The sequence below is a fragment of the Mercenaria mercenaria genome, chromosome 9 (assembly GCF_021730395.1).
Source record: "Mercenaria mercenaria strain notata chromosome 9, MADL_Memer_1, whole genome shotgun sequence".
In the NCBI taxonomy this organism is placed as follows: Eukaryota; Metazoa; Mollusca; class Bivalvia; order Venerida; family Veneridae; genus Mercenaria; species Mercenaria mercenaria.
Genome location: NC_069369.1, coordinates 42,115,386 through 42,133,322, shown reverse-complemented (window position 1 = coordinate 42,133,322; position 17,937 = coordinate 42,115,386). Strand labels below are relative to the sequence as shown.

The 17,937-nt window shown below is 35.8% G+C and overlaps 1 protein-coding gene across 3 annotated transcripts in view; it reads left to right on the top strand.

Annotated features, from left to right (window-relative positions):
• Positions 1-17,937, top strand: part of LOC123546991 (glycerol-3-phosphate acyltransferase 1, mitochondrial-like) — a 183,898-nt gene that overhangs the window by 479 nt on the left and 165,482 nt on the right. Inside the window, exon 2 of one of the 3 annotated variants that reach the window (XM_045333707.2) lies at positions 158-211. The exons of 1 other annotated variant lie outside the window; for it this stretch is intronic. The gene's annotated coding sequence lies outside the window, so the exon portion shown is untranslated. Of the gene's footprint in view, positions 1-157; positions 212-16,111; positions 16,684-17,937 lie in introns of those variants that run through there. One more of the 3 variants, XM_045333708.2, reaches the window with a different exon arrangement.

The following is a 17,937-nucleotide window of genomic DNA, read 5'->3' as shown; positions in this document are numbered from 1 at the left end:
CCAATGCGTCCACAATATATTATTAAAACAAACTGTATACGTCGGATTAGTTCAACTAGAATGATTTAGGACAGCGACAGTCAAAAGTTATCACACCTATTATTTGGACGAAATGTTTATACCAGTATGCTGAGACTTTCTTCAATTTTTTTTTCAGATTATGATACCAGCGTTATTTTACTGGCAATTGTTAAGACGCCTTGCCTGTGTTGTAAGTATAGGTGTTATTAAAGTAGTCAAAATAATTTGACAGTCAGATTGTTTTATATTTGTGACGAACATTCAACAATCTTACTGTCAAAACTTTGAAGGACCAAAATAATGGGAGATAAATCACAGTACACGGTCATGTAAAATTATTGCTTTTATAGCTTGCGCATATGCTGTGTAGACGCGGTAAACGTTTATCGTGTACAGTACATACATAGGTTTAAATCACCAGAAAATTCGTAATTTTGGAAAGTTTTTGATAATTTTTACATAAATCAATGAGGAATTGAATCCCCTTTTGATACATGTAAGTTTCGTTTGAATTTATCTCATATTCGCAACAAAATCAGCATTTAAACCCAAAATCGGCAGCGATGACAATTTCATCAGAAATTTCCTCCACTATTTTGGTCTTTCAATAGCTAAAACAATTCAGCTTCAGAGATGTTATATGCTTTTTTTGGATCTCTGAGCTGAAACGAACCCGGTATTGAAGCCTAACCAGAAATCGTGCCAGAAGTCTGTCACGCTGTAATTTTATCAAATCAAATGCCACAGACTCACCTTGTGACCTATTAATATTCCTTTAATCCATTTTTCTTTTGACTTGGCATAAAATGAACCATGCAACACAATTTAAAAACAAGTTATAGTATCTATCTATCTCTGATACTGCCAACCCCTCTTGCGAGTGTTATAGGCAGGAAATAAGTGCATGTCAGACTGTTAGTAAATAGGTGGGTCACTTGATTTTACATAGGAAAATCTTCAAAAATTTTCTAAAAATAAACCAGAAGGCCTAGAGCTTAGATATTTCACATGTAGCATTGCCTAGTGGACCTCTACAAAATTTATTCAAATCATGACCCCCGGGGTCAAATTGACCCCGCCCCATGGGGTTACTTGATTGTACATAGAAAAATCTTCTTAAAAATAAACCAGAAGGCCTAGAGCTCTACAAAATTTATTCAAATCATGACCCCCGGGGTCAAAATTGACCCCGCCCCAGGGGTCACTTGATTTTACATAGGAAAATCTTCAAAAACTTTCTAAAAATAAACCAGAAGGCCTAGAGCTTAGATATTTCACATGTAGCATTGCCTATTGGACCTCTACAAATTTTTTTTCAAATAATGAATTTAAATTTAAATTTTGTAATTAAGGAAATTCAGAATTCCTGATTACCTCATAGGAAATTCAGAATTACTGATCATTTCCCTTTTAAATTGATCAGACGTGTAAATAAGGAAAATAACAATTCCTGATTCTCTCCCTTTCAACTGATCAGGCAAAGTGAAATCAGATCTTTGAAGATTTACTCTGCATATTTATAAAACAGTCATATATTCAAAACCTTATTTTCTCAACAACATGAAAAATAAAAAAAATACTGAACATTGATCCAGACTAGAAAATTAGTGCCTGAGGTAGTTTATAATGTGTGATACTGACAGTTGATTACCAGGAAGTGGTCAGCAAGTAGAGACAGCATCTATCTGTCATTGTGATCACATCAAACTGCTTTTTCAAAATTAAACATATTTTAATTTGCACATTCAGATATGTATCTATACACTTCGCAATAGTTACATTTAATTATGTTTTTGTGCCTCCCAAATTGTTTTTTGTGGAGTGGGGGGAGCACTTAGAGTTACCCTTGTTCATACGTCCGTCCAATGTCTATAAGTCTAAATTACAAAAAATTACCTGTAGTCATCAGACATCCTAGGATTGTTATTCTGCATGTGAAGTTGTGATCTTAGAGTTATGTTTGGATTTTACTCAGTAAGACCAGAGTCAGTCAAAAATATAAATAAAGGACTTAAAAATTGGTGTTGCATGTACCTAAAAAAGTGTTTGACATAGAGCCATGAATTATTAAATACTAGTTATTCAATATGTGAAGTTTTGCACCTTGGATTTTGTTTTGGATTTCATTCAGTCGGGCCAGAGTTATGGCTCTTGACGTAAAAATATGCCTTAAGGGCTTTAAAGTTTGTGTCACATACACTCAAGGACTTTAAAACACCCCATCTATGTATTTTGAAAATGATCCTAGAAGATTTTTGTAATGCATATATTTATGAAATATGCATAATAGATAAGGGTATAAAGTGGTTATTTGACTGTGCTAAACAAAGTGTGACTATCGCTCATCAAGCACATATTCGGGTAAGTTTTATTCAGATATATTGTCGTCGCTGGATGAGAATATCTATTTAAGTCTTCATATTATTTAAAAAGTTTGTCCAATGATAAAAGGATAGGTAGGTTATGTTGATGTAATTTAAAATGCTCACGCAGAGGTGTCAAATGCAGAACCTTATAGCCAGCACTCTATCTAGTACACTTATAGTGACTCTCCATTCTTGACTGGTGTTTTATATTTTAGCCTAATAGTGTTTCAATAAAAGATTTTGAGATACACCTACTTTTGAGGAGAATAAAACTCAATATTGATTTTAATGAATAGAACATGTATTTAATAAAAGTTGGGAAATCTCTATAAAAATATTGCTCTTGAGTTTGTAATCGACTTCAACAATTATTAATTTTTAGCTTGACTATTTGAAGAATAAAAGCTATCCTACTCACATCGGCACCTGCGTCAGTGTCACATCACACCTCAGATGTGCCCAGTTTCACTATCCAGCATCGAAATAGTCGAGCGCGCTGTCTCTGGTGACAGCTCTTGTTTGTAATTTCTGTCCGAACTTAAAAAATTTTTTGCACAAAGTCATGCATTTAATGAACCAATTAAGTTATTGAAGTTAATATTCTTTAAGATTCATTTACAGAGGATGCTTCTATCGGTTTCCATGTGTTCCTAGGCTACAACTTCATGAAACATAGATATACTTCATATGATGAAAAGCAACAATATATATGGTCAAAGGGCGGGCTCGACATGTTGCCCGTGGGCATCTAGTCTTAATTATGTCTCCCACCACACAGTAGTGTGGGAGACATATTGATTTACTCCAGTCTGTCTGTGTGTGTGTCTGTCACAAAGCTTGTCCGCACTCTAAGTCGAACATTTCTCATCCGATTTTCACCAAACTTAAACAAAATGTGTTTGACCATAAGACCTCAACCAAGTTTGATAACTAGCTAAATCGGCCAAGACACTTCGGAATTATGGCCCTTGACAATAATTTATGAATCACCTAGATGCATAAATATGCTGAAGTCTTCATTCTCAAATATGCACCAAAAACCATTCATCTTGTCCGCACTCTAAGTCGAACATTTCTCATCCGATTTTCACCAAACTTAAATAAAATGTGTTTGACCATAAGACCTCAACCAAGTTTGATAACTAGCTAAATCGGCCAAGACACTTCGGAATTATGGCCCTTGACAATAATTTATGAATCACCTAGATGCATAAATATGCTGAAGTCTTCATTCTCAAACATGCACCAAAAACCATTCATCTTGTCCGCACTCTAAGTCGAACATTTCTCATCCGATTTTCACCAAACTTAAACAAAATGTGTTTGACCATAAGACCTCAACCAAGTTTGATAACTAGCTAAATTGGCCAAGACACTTCGGAATTATGGCCCTTGACAATAATTTATGAATCACCTAGATGCATGAATATGCTGAAGTCTTCATTCTCAAACATACACCAAAAACCATTCATCTTGTCCGCACTCTAAGTCGAACATTTCTCATCCGATTTTCACCAAACTTAAATAAAATGTGTTTGACCATAAGACCTCAACCAAGTTTGATAACTAGCTAAATCGGCCAAGACACTTCGGAATTATGGCCCTTGACAATAATTTATGAATCACCTAGATGCATAAATATGCTGAAGTCTTCATTCTCAAACATGCACCAAAAACCATTCATCTTGTCTGCACTCTAAGTCGAACATTTCTCATCCGATCTTCACCAAACTTGAAAAAAATGTGTTTGACCATAAGACCTCAGCCAAGTTCGATAACTAGCTAAATCGGCCAAAACACTTCGGAATTATGGCCCTTGACAATAATTTATGAATCACCTAGATGCATGAAAATGCTGAAGTCTTCATTCTCAAACATGCACCAAAAACCATTCATCTTGTCTGCACTCTAAGTCAAACATTTCGTATCCGATCTTCACCAAACTCTAACGAAATGTGTTTGCAAATAAGACCTTGGCCAAGTTCGATATGCACCAAAAACCATTCATCTTGTCCGCACTCCAAGTCAGACATTTTTTATCCGATCTTCACCAAACTTAAACAAAATGTGTATGACCATAACCCTCCCAGGTTCGATAACTAGCAAAATTGGCATAGGCACTTCAGAATTATGGCCCTTGAATTACTGAAAATCAGGCATTTTACTCTTCAAAGGTATATTTCTTGTAACTAAACAGTATAAAAACACTGACTTAGTGTTTAGGTGATTAGGCAGTTGTGGGAGACATGCACTTTTCTCAAAAGTAGCTCTAGTTGAGCCCTTATTTTTGGCAAAAATAGTCCTAATTTTTTACCAAATAGTGCTTGAAAGTCTGTAAATATATAAATTAAGTTTGCATACAGAGCTACATTTATAATTAAATAAACAGCCAGTTTTTTGGTGGCAGTACACATTTTAATGCTGTGTTTATCTATACATGTATTCAGTGTGTACTATTTTAAACCTTATGCATGCTACTGTTAACATAAACTTGTTAATTTTATGTTTACATAAACTATATGAAGTAATTGTTCATGTTTTTATTATGCCCCCCTTCAAAGAAGGAGGGGTATATTCTTTTGCAGATGTCGGTCGGTATGTAGACCAATCCGTTTCTGGATGATAACTCAAGAACGCTTGGGCCTAGGATCATGAAAGTTGGTAGGGAGGTTGGTCATAACCAGCAGATGACCCCTATTGATTTTGAGATTAGTAGGTCAAAGGTCAAGGTCACAGTGACCCAGAACAGTTTAACAGTTTCCGGATGATAACTCAAGAATGCTTGGGCCTAGGATCATGAAAGTTGATAGGGAAGTTGGACATGACCAGCAGATGACTCCTATTGATATTTAGATGAGTAGGTCAAAGGTCAAGGTCACAGTGACTCGGAACAGTTAAACGGTTTCCGGATGATAACTCAAGAACGCTTGGGCCTAGGATCATGAAAGTTGATAGGGAGGTTAATCATGACCAGTAGATGACCCCTATTGATTTTTAGATCAGTAGGTCAAAGGTCAAGGACACAGTGACCCCGAACAGTAAAACAGTTTCCTGATGATAAGTTGAGAACGATTGGGCCTAGGATCACGAAACTTGATAGGGAAGTTGATCATGATCAGTAGATGACCCCTATTGCTTTTGAGGTCAGTAGGTCAAAGGTCAAGGTCACAGTGACCTGGAACAGTTAAACGGTTTCCGAATAATTACTCAAGAGCGCTTGGGCCTAGGATCATGAAAATTGATAGAGAGGTTAATCATGACCAGTAGATGACCCCTATTGATTTTTAGATCAGTAGGTCAAAGGTCAAGGACACAGTGACCCTGAACAGTCAAACAGTTTCCTGATGATAACTTGAGAACGATTAGGCCTAGGATCACAAAACTTGATAGGGAAGTTGATAACGACCAGCAGATGGCCCCTATTGATTTTGAGATCAGTAGGCCAAAAGTAAAGGTCACAGTGACCCAGAACAGTTAACTGGTTTCCAGACGATAACTTGAGATTGCTTGGGCCTTGGATCACGAAACTAAATAGGATGGTTCATCATGACCAGCAGATGATCCCTATTAATTTTGAGGTCAATAGGTCAAAGGACAAGGTTACATTGACCCATAACAGTAAAACTTTTGTGTACAGTGACCAAATAATTTCTGTTCCTTGTGCAATTACTGAATGCATCAAGGGGGGCATTTTGTGTTCTACGAGCTCTTGTTAAATACAAAATTCAGATCTAATACACCTTTAAAGGGACTAACCTACACCTTTTAGGTGAAAAATAATTTATCTCAAAAATCCATAAAAAATGCATTCCATTTCACTATATGTTAGTGTCCATATGTAAACATCTACAAGTAGAAATGATTTGTTCATTGTGATAATCTGACATGCAGGACACAAGTTTCATAACTCTATTTTGTTTGGTTTTTAAAAAGTTATGCCCCTTTTTCGAGTAAAGTTTTATATGTAAGCTGGTATCTCAGTTACTACTTGTGGGAGTTGTTTGACTTCATACGTTTTTTCACTGTGGTGATCTGACTAGCAGTGCGCAAGTTCCTTTGCTTTTTAGTCCCCTACTGGTTGAAAACCAGTTTAGGGGACTATAGGAATGCACTTTTCCATCTGTCCGTCATTCCATCCATCTTTCCAAGCAAACGAGAGAACATTTGTTGGGTACGGAGGACAATAGGTAACGGTAAATTCTATTTATTCCGTACTGCTTATTGGGTACTTTTTATCGCTTGTTGGGTACTTTATAATAAAAGAAATACCCAGTAAAGGTCCGTTCGTAAGAACGTCCGTCCGCCCGCAATTTCGTGTCTGGTCCATAACTCTGTCATTCACTAAAGGATTTTAATATTACTGGGCACATATGTTCCCCATGATGAGACGACGTGTCATGCGCCAAACCCGGACCCCTGGGTGAAAGGTCAAGGTCACAATTGGAGGTCAGAGGTTAACAGGTCTTTTTTCCTGTCCATGAAGGGATTTTAAAATAACAAATGTACCTCATAATAAGACGATGTGTCATGCACAACTTTAAGACCCCTAGCTCAAAGGTCAAGGTCACACTTGGCAGCCAAATGTTAACATGGCATGAACAGAGTCTGTTTCGTGTCGGTCCATTTCTCTGTCATTCATTAAGGGATTTTAATATTACTTGGCACAAATGTTCCCCATGATGAGATGACGTCTCTTGCGCAAAACCCGAACCCTGGCTCAAAGTTCAAGGTCACAATTGGAGGTCAAACGCCAACAGGGCTTTTTTCCTGTCCAGTCCATAACTCTGCCATCCATGAAGGAATTTTAATATTACTTGGCACAAAAGTTCCCCATGATGAGACAATGTGTCATGAGCAAAACCCGGATGCCTAGCTCAAAGGTCAATGTCACAATTTGTGGTCAATTGTCAATAGGGATTTTTTCGTGTCCGGTCCAGAACTCTGTCATCCATCAAGGGATTACAATATATCTTGGCTTAAATGTTCCCCATGATGAGACGACGTGTCATGCGCAACACCCAGAACCCTAGCTTAAAGGTCAAGGTCACACTTGGAGATCAAAGGTCAGTAGGATTTTTTTCCTGTTCGGTCCATAACTCTCCCATCTTTGTCATGCAAAACAGGATTTAATCATGCAAAACGGGATTTAAATATCATTCAACAAATATTTCCCTGGATGAGACAACGTGTCATGTGCAAAACCAGGGCCCTTAGCTGAAAGGTCAAGGTCACACTTGGAAGTCAAAGGCCAAAAGGGCTTTTTTCCTGTCCAGTCTGTAACTCAACAATCTTTAAAAGGATTATAATATTACTTAGCACAAATGTTCACCACCATGAGATGGAGTGTCCTGCGCAAGAACCAGGTCCCAAGGTCAAAGGTCAAGGTCACACTTACAGGCCAAAAGTCAGATACAAGAATGACATTGTCCAGAGTATTTCTTCTTCTTGCATGGAGGGATTTTGATGTAACTTGGCATAAATGTGCATCACCATGAGACGGATTGTCATGCGCAAGAACCATGTCCCTAGGTCTTAGGTCAAGGTCACACTTAGAGGTCAAAGGTCAAATTTAAGAATGACTTTGTCCAGAGCATTTCTTCTTCATGCATGGAAGAAGTTTGATGTAACTTGGCACAAATGTTCACCACCATGAGGCACCCTTGATTTAGAATTACTTCCCTTTGTTTTTACTATAAATAGCTTATATTGTAACAATTTTATTACTGGCCGTGGGGAAAAATCGAGATCACTTTTCTGTGGTACAACAGGCATGTTACATCCAATTTTTAGGTGTATTTTAACCTATCTCTACCTGGTAAAGAGTTTTGTGTGGACTTATTTTATATAGAATTTTTGTTTTTAGCTCACCTGTCACGTAGTGACAAGGTGAGCTTTTGTGATTGCCCTTCGTCCGTCCACAATTTCTTGTCTGCACGATAGTGGTTTCTTTTATGATTATTTTTTTACCAAACTCTTGGTTCCTTTCTTGAACTGGCCAGATCCCATTATAGGTTCCAGAGTTATGGCCCCTGAAAGGGTCAAAATTAGCTATTTTGACCTTGTCTGCACAATAGCAGCTTTATTTATGAATTGATTTTTACCAAACTTGCACACAACTTGTATCACCATAAGATCTTGGTTCCTTTCTTCAACTGGTCAGATCCCGTTATGGATTCCAGAGTTATGGCCCCTGAAATGGCCAAAATTAGCTATTTTGACCTTGTCTGCACAACAGCAGCTTCATTTATGATTTGAGTTAAATCAATCGTGCACAAAACTTGTGTCACCATAAGATCTCGGTTCCTTTCTTAAACCAGACAAATCCCATAATGGGTTTCAGAGTAATGGCCCCTAAGAGGACAAAAAATTAGCTATTTTGACCTTGTCTGTCCAATAGCAGTTTCATTTATGATTTGATTTTAACTAAACTTGCACACAACTTGTATCACCACAAGATCTTGATTCCTTTTTTGAACTGGCCAGATTCCTTTATGGGTTCCAGAGTTATGGCCCCTGATAGGGCCAAAATTAGCTATTTATGACCTTCTCTGAACAATAGCAGCTTCATTTATGATTTGAATTTAATCAAACTTGCACAAAAACTTGTGTCACCATAAGATCTTGGTTCCTTTCTTGAACTGGCCAGATCCCATATTGGGTTCCAGAGTTATGGCCCCTGAAAGGGCCAAACTTAGCTATTTTGACCTTGTCTGCGCAATAGCAATTTCATTTATGATTGGATTTTAACCAAACTTGCACACAACTTGTATCACCACAAGATCTTGAATCCTTTCTTGAACCGGCCAGATTCCTTTATGGGTTCCAGAGTTATGGCCCCCAGATAGGGCCAGAATTAGCTATTTTGACCTTGTCTGCACAATAGCAGCTTTATTTTTGATTTGATTTTTACCAAACTTGCACACAACTTGTATCACCATAAGATCTCGGTTCCTTTCTTGAACTGGCCAGATTCCTTAATGGGTTCCAGAGTTATGGCCCCTGAAAGGGCCAGAATTAGCTTTTTTGACCTTGTCTGCACAATAGCAGCTTCATTTATGATTTTATTTTAACCAAACTTGCACACAACTTGTATCACCATTAGATCTCGGTTCCTTTCTTGAACTGGCCAGATCCCATTATGGGTTCCAGAGTTATGGCCCCTGAAAGGGCCAAAATTAGCTATTTTGACCTTGTCTGCACAATAGCAGCTTCATTTATGATTTTATTTTAACCAAACTTGCACAAAACTTGTGTCACCATAAGATCTCGGTTCCTTTCTTGAACCGGCCAGATCCCATAATGGGTTCCAGAGTTATGGCCCCTGAAAGGGCCAAAATTAGCTATTTTGACCTTGTCTGCACAATAGCAGCTTCATTTATGATTTGATTTTAACCAAACTTGCACACAACTTGTATCACCACAAGATCTTGTTTCCTTTTTTCAACTGGCCAGATTCCATCATGGGTTCCAGAGTTATGGCCCCTTAAAGTTCCAAAATTGGCTATTCTGGCTTTTGCAGCCGTATAGAGACTTCATTTATGGTTTTATTTGATACAAACTTCCAAAATATCTTCAACAACAATAAATCTTGGATTCCATGACAAATCAGATCCAGTCATAGGTTCCAGAGTTATTTTATATCTGATTACCTCCCCTGATTGTAATCAAAATGGATTTATATCAGTAAGTACTTACAGGACTTATTTAAAATTTCATTATTGTTATTAGTTGAACTGAGACAATCAGGGTAGATAACTATGGACTGATTTTATGTCAAATTACCTCCCTTTATTTCAAATTAAAATTGTTATCTCTGCATAACTAATGAAGATACTGATCTGAGATTTCATTTATGTCAACAGATTTATTTGGTAGATCCTTCTTTTGTCCACTTACAATATTTATTTTTTTAATTACTTCCCTTTTACGTTACTATAAATAGCTTATTTTTAGTAACTTTTTTATTATTTGCCGTAGGGAAAACACGAGACCAGTTTTCTGTGGTACAACATGGATGGTACCTCTAATTTTTAGGTGTATTTTAACATATCTATACCTTGTAAGATTTTTTTTTTTCTTTTTGGTTAAATTTCTTCCCTTTGTTGTTCCTTGTCCTATTTTTTCTGAGGACCTTCTTGTCCTCAAGTGCAATGATAACACGTGAGCGATATAGGGCCATCATGGCCCTCTTGTTTATTAATGGCTGTAGGGAAAAACCAAGACCATTTTTCTGTGGTACAACATGGATGGTACCTCCAATTTTTAGGTGTATTTTGACATAATCTGTACCTTGTTAGAATTTTTGGTTAAATTCTTTCATTTGTTGTTCCTGTCCTTTGGGCTTCATCAGTCAAAATTCTGCTCCTATCCTCCTCTGATGTAATCCTTCGGGCATGGAACTACTGGCCTGATTTGAAAATAATTTTATTTGAAGTAACTTGTAAGAAAATTTCAACTATATTTTCTCATAATTCTTTTGAAGTATTGAGGGTCTTTTCCTTTGAAGTATTGAGGGTCAGAAAAGAAAAAAATAAGTAATATCACAATTGTTAGTAATCATATTCAAAACAAACTGCATTTTCAATGTATAGTGATTGATGTTCCTTGCAAATGCAAACACGTGATAAAAAATTCAAACTAGCCCAAATAATTTGACGGTCACATTAATGGTTGTTTTATATTTCTGTCGGGCAACCTAACCGAGTAGAGATATTGCGCATATGAAAAGCTTATCTCAGTATTCCGAGGATCAAGTCAAATTAGTTTGACTAAAGTTCTAACCAGGTACCCTAACTCAAAAGATAATTATCAAACATGAAACTCCTGGCAATATTCTCATGTCCACTAATACTAACAAGGCAATTCATTGATGCAAGCATCAAAGACGCCGCCAAGTGTTGTGTCTGAAGTACATTTATTGCAATATGAGAAATCACCTAATCATTACTTTATTAGTCTGACTGGCTACAAGTTATCAACATTAGCACATAAAACAATATTATGTTATAAACTGTTAAAAACATGAAGAATAAACATGATAGAAAAGTTTTACCATGCAATACAAATCTTCTACCTGCAATGACATTAACATTGCGAGTAGGTGGTCCCTTTACATACAAAATTAAAGTAATTATTTCACTAAATAAGGTCATCTCCTGTGAAAAGTTCTTATATGCAGGAGCGTGTGTATGAAGTTTCACAGAAATGCAGTTTGTTGGGAAATGAGGAAATGTTGAAATTATTTCAAAGTTGTGGTTCACAGAAACCATTATTTTTATTATCATGTAATGTAATGAGTATTTTCTATTTACTGATGAAGTTTTATGGACCTTAGTCACCTACATTATAGATTTCAGAATGCAGATTATACACAGCAATTTACTGTTTCCCTTGACAAAAACAATCAAAAATTTTGTCCAAGAAAAGAATGATATAACATAAATAATCTCTCTATTGTCCCTATTCACAAAGCATGAATCTTTCTTATATACTTTTGAATATCATAGAATTCATTTTTTTTCCGGACGAACGATAAACTTGAAGTCCTCGTTGAACTGTAAGGTTACTAGGAGTATGTCAGTGTCTAGTTCAAATCTAATATTACAAGAAATTTAGAAAGCATAATAACCCACTGCCAAAGTGTAGAAAATATTTCAATGAAAATGTTTTTTTTTTTTTTATTTTATTTATTTTTTGTCAGGAATGGACAAATACAAAAACTATCTATTAAATTAAAAATAAGAAAGAAAAAAAAGAAGCAAGTAACAAGATATAATAAAACCAGAGCAACTGACTAGTCATATAAGATCAATGAACATATAAATTCAACAAGGAATTCTATTTTAAAGTCACTGATGCTTTGATAAGTTATGGTCCCATGGCTTTTGATATTTCGATCTAACCACATTTAAAGAAGTATTAACTTGTCACTGACAAATTCAGCCAAGTGCTCTTTAGCTATTGCACACCTTAGTTGGCACTTCCTTCGTTCATTTCAACATATCTATGCTTATTGATTCCTTTATTTACTTTGTAAATACGTTTTTTTTCCAAGGAATTTTTATGCAGGCAATTGTAATTTTCCATATTTTTTTTTTAATATTCTCTTTGAAATTGTAAAATACACGAACTCTCCCTTGTCCAGGCGATTCACGCTTTACAGTATGGTATATCTGCGGTGTGTTCTATTTATAGAAAATGAGATAGGTAAGTAGGTCATGCTAAGAATAGAAATAGAAAACTTGACTTACAGAGTAACCTCCCTTATCAATAAATCGGATCAACATTTTTGACGAAATTGTAAATAAAAAAAATATGTTCTGCTCTACAAATAAGGAGAGGAAAGACAGATAACATTGTTTTAAATCACATAATAAGTTGCATTACATACATTTTTATGTTTTCTTTTTGCCATTTTTAGCTCACCTGAGCAATGCTCAGGTGAGTTTTTCTGATCGCTCGATGTCCGGCGTCCGTCGTCTGTCTGTCGTCTGTCGTCTGTCGTCCGTCAACATTTAGCTTGTGTATGCGATAGAGGCTGTATTTTTCAACTGATCTTCATGAAACTTGGTCAGAATGATTACCTTTATGAAATCTAGGCCGAGTTCGAAAATGGGTCATCTCGGGTCAAAAACTAGGTCACTAGGTCAAATCAAAGAAAAACCTTGTGTATGCGATAGAGGCTGTATTTTTCAATTAATCTTCATGAATGTTGGTCAGAATGATAACCGTGATGAAATCTAGGCCGAGTTCAAAAATGGGTCATCTCTGGTCAAAAACTAGGTCACTAGGTCAAATCAAAGAAAAACCTTGTGTATGCGACAGAGGCTGTATTTTTCAATTGATCTTCATGAATATTGGTCAGAATGATTGTCTTGATGAAATCTAAGCCGAATTTGAAAATGGGTCATCTCGGGTCAAAAACTAGGTCACTAGGTCAAATCAAAGAAAAACCTTGTGTATGCGATATAGGCTGTATTTTTCAATTATTCTTCATGAATATTGGTTAGAATGATTATCTTTATGAAATCTAGGCCGAGTTCGAAAATGGGTCATCTCAGGTCAAAAACTAGGTTACTAGGTCAAATCAAAGAGAAACCTTGTGTATGCGATAGAGGCTGTATTTTTCAATTGATCTTCATGAGTATTGGTCAGAATGATTGCATTGATGAAATCTAGGCCGAGTTCGAAAATGGGTCATCTCGGTTCAAAAACTAGGTCACTAGGTCAAATCAAAGAAAAACCTTGTGTATGCGATAGAGGCGGTATTTTTCAATTGATCTTCATGAATTTTGGTCAGAATGATAACCTTGATGAAATCTAGGCCGAGTTCGAAAATGGGTCATCTGGGTTCAAAAACTAGGTCACTAGGTCAAACCAAGGAAAAACCTTGTGTATGCGATAGAGGCTGTATTTTTCAACTGATCTTCATGAAATTTAGCCAGAATGATTACCTTGATAAAATCTAGGTCGAGTTTGAATATGGGTTATCTGAGATCAAAAACTAGGTCACTAGGTCAAATTAAAGAAAAATCTTGTGTATGCGATAGAGACTGTTTCTTTCAATTGATTTTATGAAATTTGGTCAGGATGATTGCCTTAATGAAATCTAGGTCGAATTTGAATATGGGTCATCTGAGGTCAAAAACTAGGTCACTTGGTCAAATCAAAGAAAAAACTTGTGTATGTGATAGAGGCTGTATTTTTCAATTGATCTTCATGAATTTTGGTCAGAGTGATTGCCTTGATAAAATCTAGGTCGAGTTTGAACATGGGTCATCTAGGGTCAAAAACTAGGTCATATCTAAGAAAATGCTTGTTTTATCGCAAGAGACCAATTTTTTGGTCCAATCTTAATGAAAATTGGTCAGAATATTTGTTTCCATGAAATCACTAGGTCAAACATGTTTTACACTGTTATGGTGTTTCTTAGGTGAGCGACCTAGGGCCATCTTGGCCCTCTTGTTTGTTTATTCACTAAAATGTATTGTGCAATATCGTTGATCCTTTTACAAACTATTCACTGTGTTCAGATTATCACTCCGAAACTATTCATTACCATCTTTACAGGGTCCGAAATAAAAGTGTATCCCATATACTTGACACCGCCTTCAGGACGGCGTCGAATAAAGAAAACGCATTGAAAGTATGTATGGGACAAACATTCAGACACTAATTGCCACATGTGCCTTTTACACTGAGGAACACAATGACATATCCAGTAATAAATGTATTTTCGGACTCCTAACTTACTACATCCAAGTCCCATCTCAGTGATGAGTCTTTTATCCGAAACTGTTGTTTGAACATCAGCAGATAAGGTTATTTTGTACACATTTTTGCTGAACCAAAATTAAGATTGTTTCGGCTTGTCATACAATATAGGTGGAAATACACTTTATTTGGTGTTAAACATGACACAAGCGATTATTTACTCTTTTTTTTATTTCATCGCTCTTCGCTCGCATCAATAAAATGATTTGCAAAAAAAAATGTTTTTTTTTTTTCGCGCGCTCACCCCAAATATTTTTGAAAAAAATCCGAAGAACAAGACATCAATTTGGTGTGGCCTTAAAGTAAGCTTTCTATTAAGCAGTATGAATTGCTTGGGGTGAGCTTTTGTGATCACTTACCGTCCGGCGTCTGTCATCTGTCCATTGTCTGTCCATCCACACTGTTCTTCAAACAACGACTCCACTGAAACCTTGTGGTAAAGTTGATGAAACTTGGGTTGGATATTTCTTCCGAAATTGTACAAGTCGTTCCGCTTGGTTGCACATTGGAGGCTGCCAGAGCTAAAAACAGAAAAATCTTCAAACAACATCTCCTAAACTTAAACTTGTCTGATTTCAATATAATTTCACACAATGGTCCTTGTGTGACCCTCTACCAAAATTTTCAGTTTATTCTGATTTGTCAAAAACATGGCCACCAGAGGGCATTGTCACTTTTCCCATGGAAACTTCAAATTTAAAATATGAAACTGCTGGCCTGATTTTAAAATAATTTCACACAAATGGTCCTTGTGTGACCTTCTATGAAGATTGTTCAATTTAGTATTCTAAAGTATTTAGCCACCAGGGGGCTTTAAGTCACTTTACCTATATGTGTATAACGTAACTCAGGTGAGCAATCTAGGGCCATCATGGCCCTCTTGTTGATGTAGTCATATGTTACTGGTTATCAGTTAGTTGTTTTAGATAACTTTATTGGTTGAGTTTTGGAACTAAGAGACATTGTATGTGAGATTGGAACTAGATTTTTAGCAGTATTACAAACAGCAGCTGATATTAATAGCACAGTTTGTTTGTAAAAAGGGAAACAAAACAATTTCTTATTGACATTTTCAGCCTATGTCCCATGTCAAATCATTATCTTAACTGTAGTAGGGTTCAATGTGAGTATTTTGGAAATGGAGATAGTTATTTTCCTTTTTAGCAATTTTAAAAATCTGGCAATATAAGTATTAATGTAAAGAGGTTTATTATTAAAACGTATCATATTTTGATATGTAATGATTTGAATAGGTTGTGTAGGGAGACAGTATCTGTTAAAAGGTCAAGGTTAGGTTTACTTATGGATTGTGACCTCTGAATTGTGTACTTCGGAAGGATAAAATTTAGGTTCATATTAAAGTGCACATTGTGATAACACTTTATGAGTACGTGGCCTTGGAATGGCATATGTATGAGATAGCATGTTTTTATCCTTTGTGTGTCAAGTTCAAATCCTCCTCTGTTTAAATCAGATTTGGATATCAGATAAGTTGTTACAAAACCTTTGTACATAACAGTCATCATCTGATATCTAGAGAAATGATAAAGGTATCAAATAAAGTTTGAAAACCAGTCTCAAAACTGCAGCATCTGATTGGCTGTCTGTGTGTTCAGTCTGGAAACTGACCAATGACAAAGTTACATACAGACTGGTCTTGAAACTCAGTTTAAATAATTGGAACACAGATGTTGACAACAACAACTTCTGTACACATCACTTTAAACAAGAAAAGAAAAAAAAAACATGGTATGGATAGGTGATGAAGAAATTAAATGCATGAGCACTTTAAAATATAATTATTTATTCATTCAAGAATATTTTATTTGTTCACTATATTTTGTTTTTGCTAATTTCAAAGTGTGCACTGCATTTCTTATATAGATTGACTTACATTGTGTTGTACATAGGTGTCTAGTTCATATGGTTCTAATAATAGTTAACCTGGAGGTCTTCAAGGAATTAATTACTGATTGGAACCAAATATTAGAAAAGATTTATATTGGGATAGATGCATATAAAGGTAATTATCTAAAGCTGAATTATTTTAAGTATCATAGATTCAAAATGTTGTATTTCACCAAAGTTTTTTTTACGTCACGTCCATTGTTTATATTTGTATGTGTATTATCCTGATGAAGGCGTTAGCCGAAACGTTGATGAGATAAAAAAAACTATACATAATATATGTTGTTGTTGAAATACCTATTGCTAACTTATTGACAAATATATAATTACCGGTATGTTTGTTCCATTTTTAGGAAGCAGGGTATATTAATAATTGCATAATTGACATGTTTAATTCCATGTCATACAAAAGTGCTCTCTTCTTGATAAAAACAACTACTGTTCAGAGCAGGGATTGCGCTGTCGGTCGCCAATGGCGCCAAATGTGAGAATTTACAAAATCTGGCGCTAATTTGGATCAATTGGCGAAAGTCTCTTGCGACAACAAAGTGAAGATCAGGCTGAGACATTTTTTTCCAATGACACCAAGGATCATCCTACAGATTCGGGTGATATGGTCGCTTTAAAGACGGCCACTTACCTTAATTATCACCTCCGGATGAAATCCGAATCGCAGTTTTCAGACTGTTGTAATCTGTTTACTGAAGTTGTAAAACTTAATGCAGACACAACATAATACACTAGAATCTGATGTAAATTATCGATAAATCCATGGTTAACTCTGCCAACTTGCCTGTCAAACTTCAACCAATTGTAGCATTAATATCCCACTGTAGTTAATCAATATTATAAGCCGCCGCCATTTTGAAAAAGTTTCAAGCCGATAAACTTGAGTGCAGACATAAACCTTCTTCAACATGATCTTATGCATCAGTTGTATGTTATTTCTTGATTTTATTATAAATTACTTATATTTATTTCAAATACGGCCAGTTTCTATAAATGAATTGTCCGGACCCTGTGGATGAAAACAGATTCCGTGGACGTCTGAACTGCAGTACAAAATATTGTAAAAAGATCGCCAAGTTTGGTATTGTTTTCGAGAAGATTTAATAAATAAATCAATTAAATGTATAAATCTGAACAAGTTGATGCAAGAATCGGGCATTATTAAAACAAGAGAATCGAAACATGTATGAAAACTTCCAGTGTTTGATTGTGCACTTGATAAATTTACGAGTTTCGGACGTATAAATTTCGGATAAAAATTTAAAGGCGACTTTTTCCATTGCGCAGTTTGTACTTTATTTAGAAATAGTGGAAAGAACTTGTAAAACACTCATTTTACTAAAATGTTCTTTAAACTGTG